Below are 20,223 nucleotides of genomic sequence, written 5' to 3'. Positions count from 1 at the left end.
GAACATGTATTGACTCAAGGGTTGAATAATTATGTAAATTAGATAGTTCTGTATTTTTTTTTTTATACATTTGCCAAAATTAATAAAATCCTATTTTCACTTTGACATTATGGGATATGGGATAATTTTTTAATATTATGGGATATTGTGTGTAGATGGGTTAGAGAGGAAAAAACATCTATGTAATCCATTTTGAATTCAGGCCGTACAACAAAACGTGCAATAGGGGGTATAAATCTTTCTGAAGGCAGTGTAAAAGTGTTACCGTGACCACAGCGTGTCTGGATTCCCTTTTTCCCACGCTATATTCAAATGCCAGCATTCAACAAACGGTGGAACAGGAAAATATGATAATCACACAACCGTGACAATTTGATGGCATTAGCCAACTACTGTAGCTAGCTAACTTCTGTAGCTAGCTAACTTCTGTAGCTAGCTAACTACTGTAGCTAGCTAACTACTGTAGCTAGCTAACTTCTGTAGCTAGCTAACTACTGTAGCTAGCTAACTACTGTAGCTAGCTAACTACTGTAGCTAGCTAGCTTCTGTAGCTAGCTAACTTCTGTAGCCAGAAATTTAGCTAGCCAAGCTAAAGGTATTACAAACCATCTATATACCTCTAACCCCGCCCCACAAAATACATCGTAATAATACTATTTCTAAATTAAAGTTAGCAAACACTTACCTCACATGCTAGTAACATATTACCTCCAACTTCATAATGAAAAAGGTCCCTCTCCCTCCACAAAACACAAGCGCTGTATTTGCCTGATTGCATCCAGACTGAAATCCCCACAGAATTCATCCCTGACCACAGATCTGATCACAATCAGATCACAATGCGACCTTTGTGCATCTAGACCCATCTTTTCAATCTGATCTTCGTTTTCTAATAGCAGAAGCTGCATGTAAGTGTCAAGTGTAGACATCCTAGCCTCCCCAAATGTTCTTTCTCATTTTAAGGAGTACATTTATCTCAGTAGAGCTGAAGAGATCATAACATGCTGTGAAGAACTAACCATGCCAGGTAATTACCCTAACCCTTAGTGGACCTGAAGAGATCATAACTCACTGTGAAGAACTAACCATGCCAGGTAATTACCCTAATCCTCAGTGGACCTGAAGAGATCGTAACTTACTGGGAAGATTAACCTGCCAGGGTGATTACCCTAATCCTCAGTGGACCTGAAGAGATCGTAACTCACTGGGAATATCAACCTGCCAGGGTGATTATCGGCCCAGATTTAACATATGATACATGGCTGCCACGCCCCCCACGCCTGAGGTGCGTTGGGGTTAATGAGCTGTCCCTACACAAAGGCAGCTCTCAGACAACGTTCAGGAGATATACAGGTTTTTACCATGTCTTACACACTAAAAGCGGTACTTGAGGAACACTCAGTGAAACCATTAACTCGTGTACCTAATCTTTAGACCAAGTCTGCAAAACTGCAAGCACATTCTACTGCTTTACACTCAGTTTGCAATTGTAAAAAACCCTTTTTGCAAACAACTAAAGACAGTTCACTAAACACAGTTCACTAAACACAGTTCACTAAACACAGTTCACTAAACACAGTTCACTAAACACAGTTCACTAAACACAGTTCACTAAACACAGTTCTCTACATTAGACACATCATTTTAAAACTAACAGGTCTTGTGTTTTGTTTGGAAAACACTGCCATTCCAAATGCCACACTCATTTACCCATTACCTACACCCAGTGATTACCTACACCCAGTGATTACCTACACCCAGTGATTACCTACACCCAGTGATTACCCACACCACGTGAACCCACCAGTGATTACCTACACCCAGTGATTACCCACACCCAGTGATTACCACACCCAGTGATTACCCTACACCCAGTGATTACCCACACCCAGTGATTACCTACACCCAGTGATTACCCACACCCAGTGCTTACCTACATACCTACACCAGTGATTACCCACACCAGTGATTACCTACACTACACCCAGTGATTACCCACACCCAGTGATTACCTACACCCAGGTGATTACCTACACCCAGTGATTACCTACAACCCAGTGATTACCCACACCCCAGTGCTCACGTGTGAAACACTATAGCTAATTTCTTCACTTAGAAAGCAGAGCTTGAGGCACTATAAATAGTCTGCCTTGGTTTGGACAACAATGGAGCCAATTTTGGAGAGAGAATTAGAGGAGGAGGAGGAGGAGTAGGACGAGGAGGAGGATGAGGGGGACAAGGACGAGGACCTGGAGAGGCCTGTGGGGACATAGACGAAGGGGGCATGCCAGGGCTGGATACGCCACTCCAGATGCTACTTCCCCCACTGTTTAGCCAGAGAGAACATCGCTTGTGATGTTGATGAGGTGCCGTGGCCAGACCCAAATAGGAGACAGGATGCACCCTAATTGTTTTTTTTCTTTTTAGTAACAAGCCTATTTGTTTATCTTCTTCTGTATTTGTTTAGTCTGTTACTGTTCATCCAGAAATCTGGATGAAAATACTATGTTTTGTTTCCCACCTTGCATTTCTGTTTATAGTGTAAATATGTACTGAATATGCATACATACTGTATATATTGTGCACATACATGTACGTGTGAGTGCTATGACAAACTGCCGTGGACTCCACTGCACACTGAACATGCAAAAGGCACAAGATAGTGTTTTACATTGTCACATCCATGTGTAGTTGGCGTTTATAAGAGCTGTTCATTTGATGGTTTGTGTGTAGAGTTTTGATGCAAAACCCCATTTTCAGAAGACTTAAAAAAGTTTTGAATTAAGTGTTTGGTTTTGCAAGAGATGTGTGACGTTTTGCATGTTGTGTGTGTGTGTGTTTGGGGGTTTTGTGTGTAGAGTCAAGAGAAAGGAGCCATAGCTTCAGAATCATGTGGAAGCAGCTGTCAAAAACTGTAAGTTAGCAACGGGAGAGGACAGGTGCCACAGGCCGTGCTCAGCCACAACACTACTGGTGTTGTATCTGTTGAGAGGGGAACCGGATGAGTTTGACCCTGCTCGAGTCGAACGGAACGACCCTGCTCTGGGATTAAAAGCCAAACAACGGGTGAAGAAGTTTCCAGTATGATAACGTTATTGTGGAAGCTTTCCCCACACTCTCCAGACGTGGCCTGCTACGATGATGTTGCGGCAACAAATGCCTCGGAACACCATGATGCCAACGCCGAGGTCGACGAACGCTCCATGCCAAACAACTGGACCCAAGCGTAGTGGTGTAGTGATGTCAGCCCCGGGCCTGTCCATGTTTTTTGTGTTCCTGTACATGTTTTTATTATTATTAATACCAAGAAAAGATAATTCATATTAAAGAGTGACTGTCTGCCTCCTGTCTGGGTTTGTGGTTTTGGGATTCTAAAGATGTTTGTTTTTGACACATACAAGACACATACAAGACTTACAAGACTTAAGACTAATTATACCAAACAAGAATATAAGCACAAATAGTTACAGTTCATATAAGGAAATCAGTCAATGAATGCATTAGGCCTTAATCTATGGATTTCACATGACTGGGTGTGGATCAGAAAACCAGTCCAGATCTGGTGTGACCACCACTTGCCTCATGCAGCACAACACATCTCCTTCACATAGAGTTGATCAGGCTGTTGTTTGTGGCCTGTGGAATGTTGTCCCACTCCTCTTCAATGGCTGTGCGAAGTTACTGAATATTGGCTGGAACTCAAACATGCTGTCATACACATCAATCCAGAGCATCCCAAACATGCTCAATGGGTTACATGTTTGGCCAGTATTTATGCCGTGGAAAAACTAGGACATTTTCAGCTTCTAGGAATTGAGTACAGATCCTTGCAACATGCCTTATCATGCTGAAACATTTTATTTTTACCTTTATTTAACTAGGCAAGTCAGTTAGGAACAAATTCTTATTTTCAATGACAGCCTACCAGGGAACAGTGGGTTAACTGCCTTGTTCAGAGGCAGAACAACAGATTTGTATCTTGTCAGCTCAGGGGTTTGAACTTGCAACCTTTCGGTTAACTAGTCCAACGCTCTAACCACTAGGCTATCTGCCGCCCCTGAGGTGATGGCAGCGGATGAATGACAAGACAATGGACATCAGGATCTCGTCATTCAAATTGCCATCGATGAAAAACAATTGTGTTCATTGTCCGTAGCTTATACCTGCCCATACCATAACCCCACCGCCACCATGGGGCACTCTGTTCACAACGTTGACATCAGCAAACCGGTTGTCCACACAACGCCATACATGTGTTCTGCGGTTGTGAGGCCTTTTGGACGTACTGCCAAATTCTCTAAAATGACGTTGGAGGCGGCTTATGGTAGAGAATGGAACATTCAATTCTCTGGCAAAAGCTCTGGCCGACATTTCTGTAGTCAGCATGTCAATTGCACGCTCCCTCAACTTGAGACATCTGTGGCAATGTGTTGACAATGTGTGACAAAGCTGCACATTTTGGAGTGGCCTTTTATTGTCCACAGCACAAGGTGCAACTGTGTAATGATAATGCTGTTTCATCAGCGTCTTGATATGCCACACCTGTCAGGTGGATGGATTATGTTGGTAAAGGAAAAAGGCTCACTGACAGGGATGTACGGAACATTTCTGGGATCTTTAATTTCAGCTCATCAAACATGGGACCAACACTTTACATGTTGCATTTATATTTTGTTCAGTGCGGTTTTTTATATATATATATATACGTATGTTCACCTTACAGACTTTTTTTAGTTAACTTCGCATGTCTTAGATAACTCAGTAATACTGACCCGTGGCTGGCCACAGCACTTTCCTCCATAAGCAGCTGTGTTGGGAGCAATAATGTGGTGCTACACACACACACACACACACACACACACACACACACACACACACACACACACACACTTACACACACACACACCCCCAACATATGTAGCATTTGCCATGAATGCAGTCCTCCACGAACATTGTATTTAAACGGTACATAGCCAAAAAAGGGCCGATTGGATGAATCCCGGCTTTAAAGGAAGAAAATAAACATTAAATACTGAATCCTCTGTGTACATTATGTCCTGTTACTAAAGATACATCAAAATGCTGAACTTCATAAAGTTTGATTGACAGACTTGTATGTTGGTGTAAAAACACAGCAACAAACATCAACTTGTTAGCTCCAAACACAGTACTTATTGTGCTGTTGGAGCCATCGATACCTGGGAAGGTTCTAAATCTACATGTGGAGATCCAGTTCCTGTGTGTGGAGTTCCGTTTGCTCTGTGCTGAGTTCCGTTTCCTCTGTGAGGAGTTCCGTTTCCTCTGTGTGGAGTTCCGTATCCTCTGTGTGGAGTTCCATTTCCTCTGTGTGGAGTTCCGTTTCCTCTGTGTGGAGTTCCGTATCCTCTGTGTGGAGTTCCATTTCCTCTGTGTGGAGTTCCATTCCTCTGTGTGGAGTTCCGTTTCCTCTGTGTGGAGTTCCATTTCCTCTGTGTGGAGTTCAATTTCCTCTGTGTGGAGTTCTGTTTCCTCTGTGTTGAGTTCCGTTTCCTCTGTGTGGAGTTCCGTTTCCCTGTGTGGAGTTCAATTTCCTCTGTGTGGAGTTCTGTTTCCTCTGTGTTGAGTTCCGTTTCCTCTGTGTGGAGTTCCGTTCCTCTGTGTTGAGTTCCGTTTCCTCTGTGTTGAGTTCCGTTCCTCTGTGTGGAAGTTCCATTTCCTCTGTGTGGAAATCCATTTCTGTGAGTCACAGAAACACAGACATGCACATACACTCTCTCAACAAGTCATTTAGGACACAACTTGATTACATGAACACCCCAGAGGAAATCAGGCAGCACCTCTCCATGAACACCCCAGAGGAATCAGGCAGCAGCTCTCCATGAACACCCCAGAGGAAATAAGGCAGCACCTCTCCATGAACACCCCAGAGGAAATCAGGGCAGCAGCTCTCCATGAACACCACCCAAGGCATCAGACAGGCAGTAGCATAGAGTATCGATGTTTATCCAACTGTAAACTGAAGAGTTGCTATAATAAAGAGTCCCAGAAAGAGGGCCAATTATCTACATATAAATGGGGCAGAAAAACAGTTTTCAACCAGCGATTGAGTTGTGAGACTCTGCTGTAGAGCTCATCACTCCCCCTAACTGGGAGGGGGCCAGAGACTCTCTGCTGTAGAGCTCATCACTCCCCCTAACTGGGAGGGGGCCAGAGACTCTGCTGTAGAGCTCATCACTCCCCCTAACTGGGAGGGGGCCAGAGACTCTCTGCTGTAGAGCTCATCACTCCCCCTAACTGGGAGGGGGACAGAGACTCTCTGCTGTAGAGCTCATCACTCCCCCTAACTGGGAGGGGGGCCAGAGACTCTCTGCTGTAGAGCTCATCACTCCCCCTAACTGGGAGGGGGCCAGAGACTCTCTGCTGTAGAGCTCATCACTCCCCCTAACTGGGAGGGGGCCAGAGACTCTCTGCTGTAGAGCTCATCACTCCCCCTAACTATGAGGGAGCCAGAGATTACTCGATGCCGATACATCTTTCTAGCGGATTTACACGCTGAAACTACAGTTGAAGACGGAAGTTTATATACACTTAGATTGGAGTCATTAAAAGTCATTTTTCAACCACTCCACACATTTTTTGTTAACAAACTGTAGTTTTGGAAAGTTGGTTAGGGCATCTACTTTGTGCATGATACAAGTAATGTTTCCAACAATTGTTTACAGACAGATTATTATAAAATTATGTGGATATATTGAAGCAACATCTCAAGACATCAGTCAGGAAGTTAAAGCTTGGTCGCAAATGGGTCTTCTAAATGGACAATGACCCCAGCATACTTCCAAAGTTGTGGAAAAATGGCTTAAGGACAACAAAGTCAAGGTATTGGAATGGTCATCACAAAGCCCTGACCTCAATCCCATAGAAAATGTGTGGGCAGAACTGAAAAAGCATGTGCGAGCAAGGAGGCCTACAAACCTGACTCAGTTACACCAGCTCTGTCAGGAGGAATGGGCCAAAATTCACCCAACTTATTGTGGGAAGCTTGTGCAAGGCTACCCGAAACATTTGACCCAAGTTAAACAATTTAAAGGCAATGCAATTTTAAGCCTTAGCCAGCACCGTCTTCAGATTAGCCTTAACGTCGGTAGCCCTGCCCCTTTTTTTTAAAGTCTAATACAGCGGGTAATGGAGTCGCCAATGATTAGGGTTTTTAATTTGTCAGAGCTAAAAACAAAGAAACAGATGAAAACACACAAAACAGCTGAGATGCAATACGTCAGTGACGTAATGGATTTCACAACCCTTTGATGCTATCACATTCTGTTCCTGAGCTTCTGCTTCCGAGTGATGTCACAGGATTCCATATGAATCATATGCCTGGCCTTGTTTATGAGCTGTGAGTTGTGGTGTGGAATGCAATGGAAGGTGTGTGTTTCGTGTCTGTGTATGTGTGTGTACATTAGTGGAGAATTAAGGCAGAGATTCAACCAATTGCACATTGTCAATAAGGTCACTGCACTGTCAACAATGTGCCTTTTATTAAAGGCAATTCCCTTGATTTTTATGGCGATCACTCTAATGGGAAACGCTGGGATTAGCCTGTCTTTCCTTGTTAGCTGTCTTTCAGTCGGAAAAACACTTGGTGAGTCAAGTGGAGTCCCAGAGGTGACAGGCCCTCTCATATTGTGGTTGCATTTTTTGTGTGTTTCCTGTGCTCCCACATTTATTCAAAAATGTGTGTTTAACTTTTGTGCAGTTAACTTTTGTGCAATTCACTTTTGTGTAATTCACTTTTGTGTAATTCACTTTTGTGTAATGGTCTTTGTGTAATTCACTTTTGTGTAATTCACTTTGTGTAATGGTCTTTGTGTAATTCACTTTGTGTAATGGTCTTTGTGTAATTCACTTTGTGTAATTCACTTTGTGTAATGATCTTTGACGTAATGGTCTTTGTGTAATGATCTTTGATGTAATGATCTTTGATGTAATGATCTTTGTGTAATGGTCTTTGTGTAATGGTCTTTGTGTAATGATCTTTGATGTAATGATCTTTGTGTAATGATCTTTGTGTAATGATCTTTGATGTAATGGTCTTTGTGTAATGATCTTTGATGTAATGATCTTTGTGTAATGATGTTTGATGTAATGGTCTTTGTGTAATGATCTTTGATGTAATGGTCTTTGTGTAATGGTCTTTGTGTAATGATCTTTGATGTAATGATCTTTGTGTAATGATCTTTGATGTAATTGCTGCTGGTCTTGTAGTGCAGTGTTCCTCTGTAAAAGAGACCTCAGTCACAATAGGAATCCCTGCTAAAATAAAGATTGAATACAATAACAATATGACCAAACGTGATAAAAAAAATCATTTATTGAATATTTATTTCCAAAACATGTTTGGTAGGTGTTATGTTTGGTAGGTGTTATGTTGGGAAGGTCTTATGTTTGGTAGGTCTTATGTTTGGTAGGTCTTATGTTTGGAAGGTCTTATGTTTGGTAAGGCCTTATTGTACAACTGAACATCAACAGCCTCAATCAATAACAAACCCCAACAAATGAATCAGAAAACAGTAATCGAAACAGGAAAACTAAAAACTAAGTAAACCAAAAATATCTGTTTGGTTGTCAAGTTTCGATAATTACAGCATCTTTAAAGCATAAAAAGTATTGCTTAATTTCTATTGGTTGAGATGCATCCATAAAACAGAATGCTTAAATCTTATTGGTCAAGAAGAAATCATAAGACATAGTGCTTCATTTCTATTGGTTGAGATGGACAATACAGAATGCCACCACCATAATAAGAGTACAAAATGCCTTCCCCTATTTTTTTATTTAATTTTATTTTTAACCTTTATTTAACTAGGCAATTCTTATTTTCAATGACGGCCTAGGAACAAATGTGTTTAACATGTGTTTAACAAAAACAAACAAACGTTTATTCTTTCCACCGTACAATTATTATTTCCAATGTTCTACCTAATCCACACTAAAGCAAAAGTTCATAAAGTTCATTTCTTCGCATACAGTACGTAGATTACATGTAGGATAACTGATTATCTTAGTATTGTTAAAACATATCATGTCTGACACCATTGGCCCAGTTCCTTCACTCTAGGTTGATTTTATTGTTCACCGCTGCCCAGTGAGCAAAATTGGTTGAAAATATGTAATTTCAACTTCTTTTCAACCATAAAAATGCATATTTCCCAAAAATGTTCAACCACTTTTGCTCGCCAGGGCGCTTACTTGATTGTTATGGATGTTCCACATGGGTTCGTCCTTTTGTTTCCCATCAAGGGAACTTAGAAAGTGTTTTTTTTTGTGTTGCTGTGTATCTTGACGAGCTCCTTGCGGTGTCTCTATGGCGATCTGGAAAGATATTCCTGCAGGGCTAGTCTGGTCTAGACTGGTCATTTCCGGTTTTTTACTGGTCTTTTAAATGGTCTGGATTGGTCTTAGCTGGCTTGGACTGGTTTTGGCTGGTCTGGGACTGGTCTTTACTGGTTTGGTTTTACTGGTTTGGACTGGACTGTAATGGTCTGGATTGGTCTTGGCTGGCTTGGACTGGTTTGGCTGGTCTGGACTGGTCTTTACTGGTTTGGTTTTACTGGTTTGGACTGGTCTTTAATGGTCTGGATTGGTCAGGCCTGGACTGGTATGGACTGGTCTTGGCTGGATGCGACTTTTGGTTGTTGTGGCGTCTTACCAGCCTTACCTTCCTCTCCTTACACCGACTGTAGAGAAAGAGATGAACAGACAGAGGGAAAGTGGAGGAACAAGAAGAAGAGATGGACAGACAGAGGGAAAGTAGTGGAACAGGAAGGAGAGATGGACAGACAGAGGGAAAGTGGTGGAACAGGAAGAAGAGATGGACAGACAGAGGGAAAGTAGTGGAACAGGAAGAAGAGAGGACAGACAGAGGGAGAGTAGTGGAACAGGAAGGAGAGAGGGACAGACAGAGGGAAAGTGGTGGGAACAGGAAGAAGAGATGGACAGACAGAGGGAAAGTAGTGGAACAGGAAGAAGAGATGGACAGACAGAGGGAGAGTAGGGAACAGGAAGGAGAGATGGACAGACAGAGGGAAAGTATTGGAACAGGAAGGAGAGAGGGAAAGACAGAGGGAAAGTAGTGGAACAGGAAGGAGAGAGGGACAGACAGAGGGAAAGTAGTGGAACAGGAAGGAGAGAGGGACAGACAGAGGGAAAGTAGTGGAACAGGAAGGAGAGATGGACAGACAGAGGGAAAGTAGTGGAACAGGAAGGAGAGATGGACAGACAGAGGGAAGTGGTGGAACAGGAAGGAGAGAGGGAAAGACAGAGGGAAAGTAGTGGAACAGGAAGGAGAGATGGACAGACAGAGGGAAAGTGGTGGAACAGGAAGGAGAGAGGGACAGACAGAGGGAAAGTAGTGGAACAGGAAGGAGAGATGGACAGACAGAGGGAGAGTAGTGGAACAGGAAGGAGAGAGGGACAGACAGAGGGAAAGTGGTGGAACAGGAAGGAGAGAGGGACAGACAGAGGGAAAGTAGTGGAACAGGAAGGAGAGATGGACAGACAGAGGGAGAGTAGTGGAACAGGAAGGAGAGAGGGACAGACAGAGGGAGAGTAGTGGAACAGGAAGGAGAGATGGACAGACAGAGGGAGAGTAGTGGAACAGGAAGAAGAGAGGGACAGACAGAGGGAAAGTAGTGGAACAGGAAGGAGAGAGGGAAAGACAGAGGGAAAGTAGTGGAACAGGAAGGAGAGAGGGACAGACAGAGGGAAGTATTGGAACAGGAAGGAGAGAGGGAAAGACAGAGGGAAAGTAGTGGAACAGGAAGGAGAGAGGGACAGACAGAGGGAAAGTAGTGGAACAGGAAGGAGAGATGGACAGACAGAGGGAAAGTATTGGAACAGGAAGGAGAGATGGACAGACAGAGGGAAAGTAGTGGAACAGGAAGGAGAGATGGACAGACAGAGGGAAAGTATTGGAACAGGAAGGAGAGATGGACAGACAGAGGGAAAGTAGTGGAACAGGAAGGAGAGATGGACAGACAGAGGGAAAGTAGTGGAACAGGAAGAAGAGATGGACAGACAGAGGGAGAGTAGTGGAACAGGAAGGAGAGAGGGACAGACAGAGGGAGAGTAGTGGAACAGGAAGGAGAGATGGACAGACAGAGGGAGAGTAGTGGAACAGGAAGAAGAGAGGGACAGACAGAGGGAAAGTGGTGGAACAGGAAGGAGAGAGGGACAGACAGAGGGAAAGTGGTGGAACAGGAAGGAGAGAGGGAAAGACAGAGGGAAAGTATTGGAACAGGAAGGAGAGATGGACAGACAGAGGGAAAGTGGTGGAACAGGAAGAAGAGAGGGAAAGACAGAGGGAAAGTAGTGGAACAGGAAGGAGAGAGGGACAGACAGAGGGAAAGTAGTGGAACAGGAAGGAGAGAGGGACAGACAGAGGGAAAGTAGTGGAACAGGAAGGAGAGAGGGAAAGACAGAGGGAAAGTAGTGGAACAGGAAGGAGAGAGGGACAGACAGAGGGAAAGTAGTGGAACAGGAAGGAGAGATGGACAGACAGAGGGAAAGTATTGGAACAGGAAGGAGAGATGGACAGACAGAGGGAAAGTGGTGGAACAGGAAGGAGAGAGGGAAAGACAGAGGGAAAGTAGTGGAACAGGAAGGAGAGATGGACAGACAGAGGGAAAGTGGTGGAACAGGAAGGAGAGAGGGAAAGACAGAGGGAAAGTAGTGGAACAGGAAGGAGAGATGGACAGACAGAGGGAGAGTAGTGGAACAGGAAGGAGAGATGGACAGACAGAGGGAAAGTGGTGGAACAGGAAGGAGAGAGGGAAAGACAGAGGGAAAGTAGTGGAACAGGAAGGAGAGATGGACAGACAGAGGGAAAGTGGTGGAACAGGAAGGAGAGATGGAAAGGAAAATAACAGTATGACAATAATAAAAAGAGAGAGACAGAGATAGAGAGGTAGAGACCACCAGTAAAAACCACAGGTTAGGGGTTTCCAACGATAACAGATATTTGATCGGTAGACTTGGTGACTGTCTGCATATTGTTGAGTTGGTGACTTGGTGACTGCTTGCATATTGTTTTACAGTGCTGACACCAATCATTTGACAGCTTGTTTTGATCATCAGTGTTAATAAGTAGGGCTGTTGACAAACCTGTTGATGAATGAGTTGTAATTTCACTGATGTGTGGTGTGTGTATGTGTGTGTCTTGTCAGCACAGGAAAAAAAAATAATAATTAAAAAAAAATGTATGAAATGTATGCATTCACTACTGTAAGTCGCTCTGGATAAGAGCGTCTGCTAAATGACTAAAATGTAAATGTAAAGTCTCTGTAGTTACCAGGAGCTCTTTTGGCAGGGGCCCTCATACTACCTCCACCTGGAGGGGAGGGAGGGAGGGAGAGAGAGAGGGAGAGAGGGAGAGAGAGAGGGAGAGAGAGAGAGAGAGAGAGAGAGAGGGAGAGAGAGAGAGAGATAACAAACCATCACTCAAATGGAACATGCAGCCTAAACATAATCTATACCTTATGCAAGACACTTTGTAAAATGGCTTTCCTGATACCTTTCTGTGTTGCAAAATATGCATGTTTCTGAAGCAAAAGCCATTTGCAACACTAAGCAGGGAGGATATCCTTCCTAACTGTTATTGCGTGCTGTCACGCCCTGACCAGGTGAACTCGGGTATATTGGGTCAGGGTGTGTCATGTTAGGTATTTTTCCTTGGTTTGTGTTTGATTACGTTTTAGCCTTGTGTAGGCTCTAGGTGGGTTATTCTATGTTGGGTTCTGTCGATTCCCAATCAGAGACAGCTGTCGCTAATTGTCTCTGATTGGGATCACATTTAAGTTGCTGTTTTCCCCACGCTGTTTGTGGGGTGTTGTCTCTTTGTTTGAGCACGTAACGTATCAGCATTTTTCTTGATTCTTGTGTACATGTTTAATTCCAGTGTGTTGAATAAACATGTGTTCGCTCCCAGCTGCGTTTTGGTCCGCTTCCTCGTCACCAGGCGACGAACGTTACAGAACACCCCACCGAACCAGGACCAAGCAGCAGGAGGAAAAGGAGCGCGAGAGATGGGCTCGCGAGGGGAAGGAGTTCTGGACCTGGGAGGAGATCATGTCGGGGAAAGGACCCTGGCGGACGGATTCCCAGGTCGAGGAGGTAAAGCCAGCCGGTAGACGGAAGTAGCAGGCGGCGGTCGAGGAGGCCCGGAAAACACCCCAAAGAAATTTTTTTGGGGGGGCTAATGGGGTGGTCCGGAAGGGCAGAGGAAGAGCCCAGACCACTGCTCTCGTGGGGGATGACGGCGGAGGAAGAGACGGAGATGAGGCAGTTGATTGAGGACCTGCAGAGGGAAGATCTGGAGGAGGAGCCATGGTATGCGGAGTTGCGCGCTGTGTCGCCAGTGCGCCCGCACAGCCCGGTGCGTCCGGTGGACATGCCCAGCACATGCCGTGCAAGGATGGGCATCCAGCCAGGACGAGTGGCTAAACCGGCTCCACGCTTCAGGTCACCAGTGCGTGTTCACAGTCCTGTCTGGCCCGTTCCTGTTCCCCGCACCAAGCCCACGGTGCGTGTCCACAGTCCTGCCCGGCCCGTCCCTGCTCCCCGCACCAAGCCATGGGAAGCGGAGTTGCGCGCTGAGTCGCCTGTGCGCCCGCACAGCCCGGTGCGTCCGGTGGACATGCCCAGCACATGCCGTGCAAGGATGGGCATCCAGCCAGGACTAGTGGCTAAACCGGCTCCACGCTTCAGGTCACCAGTACGTGTTCACAGTCCTGTCTGGCCCGTTCCTGCTCCCCGCACCAGGTTAGTGGTGCGTGTCCCCAGTCCTGTCCGGCCCGTCCCTGCTCCCCGCACCAGGTTAGTGGTGCGTGTCCCCAGTCCTGTCCGGCCCGTCCCTGCTCCCCGCACCAGGTTAGTGGTGCGTGTCCCCAGTCCTGTCCGGCCCGTCCCTGCTCCCCGCACCAGGTTAGTGGTGCGTGTCCCCAGTCCTGTCCGGCCCGTCCCTGCTCCCCGCACCAGGTTAGTGGTGCGTGTCCCCAGTCCTGTCCGGCCCGTCCCTGCTCCCCGCACCAGGTTAGTGGTGCGTGTCCCCAGTCCTGTCCGGCCCATCCCTGCTCCCCGCACCAGGTTAGTGGTGCTTGTCCCCAGTCCTGTCCGGCCCGTCCCTGCTCCCCGCACCAGGTTAGTGGTGCGTGTCCCCAGTCCTGTCCGGCCCGTCCCTGCTCCCCGCACCAGGTTAGTGGTGCGTGTCCCCAGTCCTGTCCGGCCCGTCCCTGCTCCCCGCACCAGGTTAGTGGTGCGTGTCCCCAGTCCGGCCCGGCCCGTTCCTGCTCCCCGCACCAAGTCAGTGGTGCGTGTCCCCAGTCCTGTCCGGCCCGTCCCTGCTCCTCGCACCAAGTCAGTGGTGCGTGTCCCCAGTCCTGTCCTGTCCGGCCCGTCCCTGCTCCCCGCACCAAGTCAGTGGTGCGTGTCCCCAGTCCTGTCCTGTCCGGCCCGTCCCTGCTCCCGCACAAAGTCAGTGGTGCGTGTCCCCAGTCCTGTCCTGTCCGGCCCGTCCCTGCTCCCCGCACCAGGTTAGTGGTGCGTGTCCCCAGTCCTGTCCGGCCCGTTCCTGCTCCCCGCACCAGGTTAGTGGTGCGTGTCCCCAGTCCTGTCCGGCCCGTCCCTGCTCCCCGCACCAGGTTAGTGGTGCGTGTCCCCAGTCCTGTCCGGCCCATACCTGTTCCCCGCACCAAGCCCACGGTGCGTGTCCACAGTCCTGTCCGGCCCGTCCCTGTTCCCCGCACCAAGCCCACGGTGCGTGTCCCCAGTCCTGTCCGGCCCGTTCCTGTTCCCCGCACCAAGCACACGGTGCGTGTCCACAGTCCGGCACGGCCCGTGTCCGGTCCACCGGTGCCCAATCCTGTTCCGGTCGACGGCTCCGCTCCGGAGCCTGAGCATGCCGCTCCACAGTGGTCCAGTCCGGGCCAGAGGGGTAGGGTTAAGGTGAAGGCGGGGGAAAGAACACGCCCGGGGCCAGAGCCTCCACCGAGGGTGAGGCGCCCACCCGGGTCCCCCCCCTAATAGACTTAAGTTTGGTGCGCCGGGAGTACGCACCGTTGGGGGGGGTTCTGTCACGCCCTGACCAGGTGAACTCGGGTATATTGGGTCAGGGTGTGTCATGTTAGGTATTTTCCTTGGTTTGTGTTTTGTTTACGTTTTAGCCTTGTGTAGGCTCTAGGTGGGTTATTTCTATGTTGGGTTCTGTCCATTCCCAATCAGAGACAGCTGTCGCTAATTGTCTCTGATTGGGATCACATTTAAGTTGCTGTTTTCCCCACGCTGTTTGTGGGGTGTTGTCTCTTTGTTTGAGCACGTAACGTATCGGCATTTTTCTTGATTCTTGTGTACATGTTTAATTCCAGTGTGTTGAATAAACATGTGTTCGCTCCCAGCTGCGTTTTGGTCCGCTTCCTCGTCACCAGGCGACGAACGTTTACACGTGCATGCTTGTCTGTTTAAATTAGGGGAAGGTGCTTTTAAAATACATTTTTATGCGATTTTTCTCGTAAAATAGTGATAATATTCCAACCGGGAGACGTTGTATCCGTTCAAACAGTGAAAGAAAAAAATGGACTCGTCTCGTGCACGAGCGCCTCAGTGTCATTGTTCCCACTCACAAAAACCCCTGCTGTTTTTCGCCCAGAGACTGGAGAGCTCTCATTCCACTATCTGGCGCCTTCCTAGAGCCAATGGAAGCCTTAGAAAATGTCACGTTACAGCAGAGATGCTGTATTTTCGATGGAGATGCCACAGAAGGACAAGAAATGGTCAGACAGGGCACTTCCTGTATAGAATCTTCTCAGGTTTTGGCCTGCCATATGAGTTCTGTTATACTCACAGACACCATTCAAACAGTTTTAGAAACTTTAGAGTGTTTTCTATCCAAATATACTAATTATATGCATATTCTAGTTTATGGGCAGGAGTAGTAACCAGATTAAATCGAGTACGTTTTTTATCCGGACGAGAAAATACTGCCCCCTATCCCTAACAGGTTTTAACAGAGACAACTTGTCTTCAGGTCTGAAAATTGCGTTATCTTAATTAGGACTTCAACTTGAAAGATTGTAGGTTCTGACCTTGGATTAGTTTGGTGATCCTCTCTGACTCTTGGTCGATCATTTCCGGGTTACCGTGGATGGTGGTGATCTTAGAGAATTCCGGGCCTGTGGAAGGAAACTGGAGCTGTTAGACACAAAACGGCGGATGCATGGATCCACAGCTACAGTTTCACACTGTAGAACACAGCTCCCTAGTCCTGCTCCTATATCCTAGTCCTGGTTCTATACCCTAGTCCTGGTCCTATACCCTAGTCCTGGTCCTATACCCTAGTCCTGGTCCTATACCCGCGACCCTGGTCCTATACCCTCGACCCTGGTCCTATACCCGCGACCCTGGTCCTATACCCACGACCCTGGTCCTATACCCGCGACCCTGGTCCTATACCCTCGACCCTGGTCCTATACCCTCGACCCTGGTCCTATACCCTCGACCCTGGTCCTATACCCTCGACCCTGGTCCTATACCCTCGACCCTGGTCCTATACCCGCGACCCTGGTCCTATACCCGCGACCCTGGTCCTATACCCTCGACCCTGGTCCTATACCCTCGACCCTGGTCCTATACCCGCGACCCTGGTCCTATACCCGCGACCCTGGTCCTATACCCGCGACCCTGGTCCTATACCCTCGACCCTGGTCCTATACCCTCGACCCTGGTCCTATACCCGCGACCCTGGTCCTATACCCTCGACCCTGGTCCTATACCCTCGACCCTGGTCCTATACCCTCGACCCTGGTCCTATACCCTCGACCCTGGTCCTATACCCTCGACCCTGGTCCTATACCCTCGACCCTGGTCCTATACCCGTGACCCTGGTCCTATACCCGTGACCCTGGTCCTATACCCTCGACCCTGGTAGTTGTTGGTAAAAATGACTCCACCTAACAATCCAACATGGAACCTGTTCCATTTTGGTTCACCTGTGTCCGTCTTTCTTCAGATCTGCAGCACTGAAGGGGACATCGATGGTCTCCCCGAATCAGGGGGAGGTAGTACTGAGCATTAACAACAAGATATTCTATCTAGATAGAAGAGAGTTCATTTAAGGTGGCCCTACCCTCAATGATGTGAGGCTCGACGATCTTGGTGACCGTTGTGTGTCCGGTTCCACCTTAAGAGCAGCAGCAGAGAGGAGTGGAGGGATGTCGTAGTCATTTAATGACTTAACAACATATACTGACCAGAGAAACAGACTGACAGACACAGTACACACCCGGCTATGCCTCCTACTCCACCACCAGTAACACACAGACACAAACACCTGGATGCATGCACAAACACACACACTTCACCCTTACAGAAGTGGACCAATCCATTCACAATTCACACTAGGCACCATAACCCATCATTGCAGACAGACAGACTGATGATGGACAGACACATACCCACAAACCACCATGTTTCACATTCATATGTGTTCTCTCTCAAACTAATTGACAAAACTGAATATGGACTACAACAGAATATGGACTACAACAGAACATGGGACTACAACAGAACATGGGACTACAACAGAACATGGGACTACAACAGAACATGGACTAGAGCAGCATATGGACTACAACAGAATATGGACTACAACAGAATATGGACTACAACAGAATATGGACTACAACAGAATGTTGAAAAATAGAGCTTTGATAAATGATTTGTTTCTTTTGGGCCAATAGCATGTCTGTATAGACATGGATGGAATCCCAATTGGCATAGGACTTTGGTCAAAAGGGGGTAAATAGTGTTTGAGATACAAGTTTAAGTTGGGAGTTTTTGGGAAAAAAATGATCTCCAATTTATGTTTTGGCCACAAATATGAGTATAGGACAAAAAAAACATTATTTGGATATGAGTAAACCTTCTTAGGGATAGGGTCTAGTTTCCTGAATTTCCGCCTGACTAACGTGCCCAAAAGTAAACTGCCTTTTACTCAGGCCCAGAAGCTAGGATATGCACATAATTGGTAGCATTGGATAGAAAATACTTTGAATTTTCTAAAACTGTTAACCTGTCTGGGCTAGGGGGCAATATTTTCACGGCCGGATAAAAAACGTACCCGATTTAAACTGGTTACTACTCTTTCCCAGAAATGAGAATATGCACATTATTAGTAGATTTGGATAGAAAACACTCTGAAGTTTCTAAAACTGTTTGAATGTCTGTGAGTATAACATAACTCATATGGCAGGCAAAAACCAGAGAAAATTTCAAGCAGGAAGTGGCCTGTATGACAATTTGTAGTTCTTCTTTCTAGTCCCTTTCGAAACTACAGTATCTCTGGGTTATGTTGCACTTTCTAAGGCTTCTATTGGCTCTCTAAAGCCGTCAGAAAGTAGATTGAGGAGTCTCCTGTCTCTGGGCAGAGTATGGTAGCACAGTTTGTCAGTGGTCTGCCTAGTGACTAAGAGATTGGAGATGCGCGTTCACGAGACCACGCTGTTTTTTCTTTCCCTCTTTGAATGAATACACTATTGTCCGGTTTGGAATATTATCGCTATTTTACAAGAAAAATACCATAAAATTTGATTTTAAACAGCGTTTGATATGCTTCTAAGTATGGTAAAGGAACATTTTTAATTTTTTGTCTCGAAATGCGCTCGCGCGTTACCCTTTGGATAGTGACCCCGAACGCACGAACAAAACGGAGGTATTTGGACATAACTATGGATTATTTGGAACAAAACAACATTTCTTGTGGAAGTAGCAGTCCTGGGAGTGCATTCTGACGAAGCTCAGCAAAGGTAATACCATTTTTCTATTAGTAATTCTGAGTTTAGTGAGCCCCGAAGTTGGCGGGTGTCAAAATAGCTAGCCGTGATGGCTGAGCTATGTACTCAGAATATTGCAAAATGTGCTTTCGCTGAAAAACTATTTTAAAATCTGGCATAGCGATTGCATAAAGGAGTTCTGTATCTATAATTCTTAAAATAATTGTTATGTATTTTGTCAACGTTTATGGTGAGTAATTTAGGTAATTCACCGGACGTTTTGGGTGGGAATGCATGTTCTGAACATCACTTGCCAATGTAAAAAGCGGTTTTTGGATATAAATATGACCTTGATTGAAAAATACATGCATGTATTGTATAACATAATGTCCTAGGAGTGTCATCTGATGAAGATCATCAAAGGTTAGTGCTTCATTTAGCTGTGTTTTGGGTTTATGTAACATATATGCTTGATTGGAAAATGGCTGTGTGATTATTTGTGGCTATGTACTCTCATAACATAATCTAATGTTTTGCTTTCGCTGTAAAGCCTTTTTGAAATCGGACAATGTGGGTTGTGCCGTGGCGGAGATCTTTGTGGGCTATACTCAGCCTTGTCTTAGGACGGTAAGTTGGTGGTTGGAGACATCCCTCTAGTGGTGTGGGGGCTGTGCTCTGGGAATGTGGGTGGGGTTATATCCTGCCTGTTTAGCCCTGTCCGGGGGTATCATCGGATGGGGCCACAGTGTCTTCTGATCCCTCCTGTCTCAGCCTCCAGTATTTATGCTGCAGTAGTTTATGTGTCGGGGGGCTAGGGTCAGTCTGTTACATCTGGAGTATTTCTCTTGTCTTATCCGGTGTCCTGTGTGAATTTAAATATGCTCTCTCTAATTCTCTCTTTCTCTCTTTCTTTCTTTCTCTCGGAGGACCTGAGCCCTAGGACCATGCCTCAGGACTACCTGGCATGACGACTCCTTGCTGTCCCCAGTCCACCTGGCCGTGCTGCTGCTCCAGTTTCAACTGTTCTGCCTGCGGCTATGGAACCCTGACCTGTTCACCGGACGTGCTACCTGTCCCCGACTTGCTGTTCTCAACTCTCTAGAGACAGCAGGAGCGGTAGAGATACTCTCAAAGATCGGCTACGAAAAAGCCAACTGACACTTACTCTTGAGTTGCTGACTTGTTGCACCCTCGACAACTACTATGATTATTATTATTTGACCATGCTGGTCATTTATGAACATTTTAACATCTTGACCATGTTCTGTTATAATATCCACCCGGCACAGCCAGAAGAGGACTGTCCACCCCTCATAGCCTGGTTCCTCTCTAGGTTTCTTCCTAGGTTTTGGCCTCTCTAGGGAGTTTTTCCTAGGGAGTTTTTCTAGCCACCGTGCTTCTTTCACATGCATTGCTTGCTGTT

At 46.4% G+C, this 20,223-nt stretch overlaps 1 pseudogene; it reads right to left on the bottom strand.

The window, feature by feature from the left end:
- Positions 1–9,693: 9,693 nt before the first annotated feature.
- LOC115187506 (periostin-like) overlaps positions 9,694–20,223 on the bottom strand; it is a 51,432-nt pseudogene continuing 40,902 nt past the window's right edge.

Source organism: Salmo trutta, unplaced genomic scaffold, assembly GCF_901001165.1.
Source record: "Salmo trutta unplaced genomic scaffold, fSalTru1.1, whole genome shotgun sequence".
NCBI classification, from domain to species: Eukaryota; Metazoa; Chordata; class Actinopteri; order Salmoniformes; family Salmonidae; genus Salmo; species Salmo trutta.
This window is presented reverse-complemented; position numbering and strand designations above follow the sequence as displayed.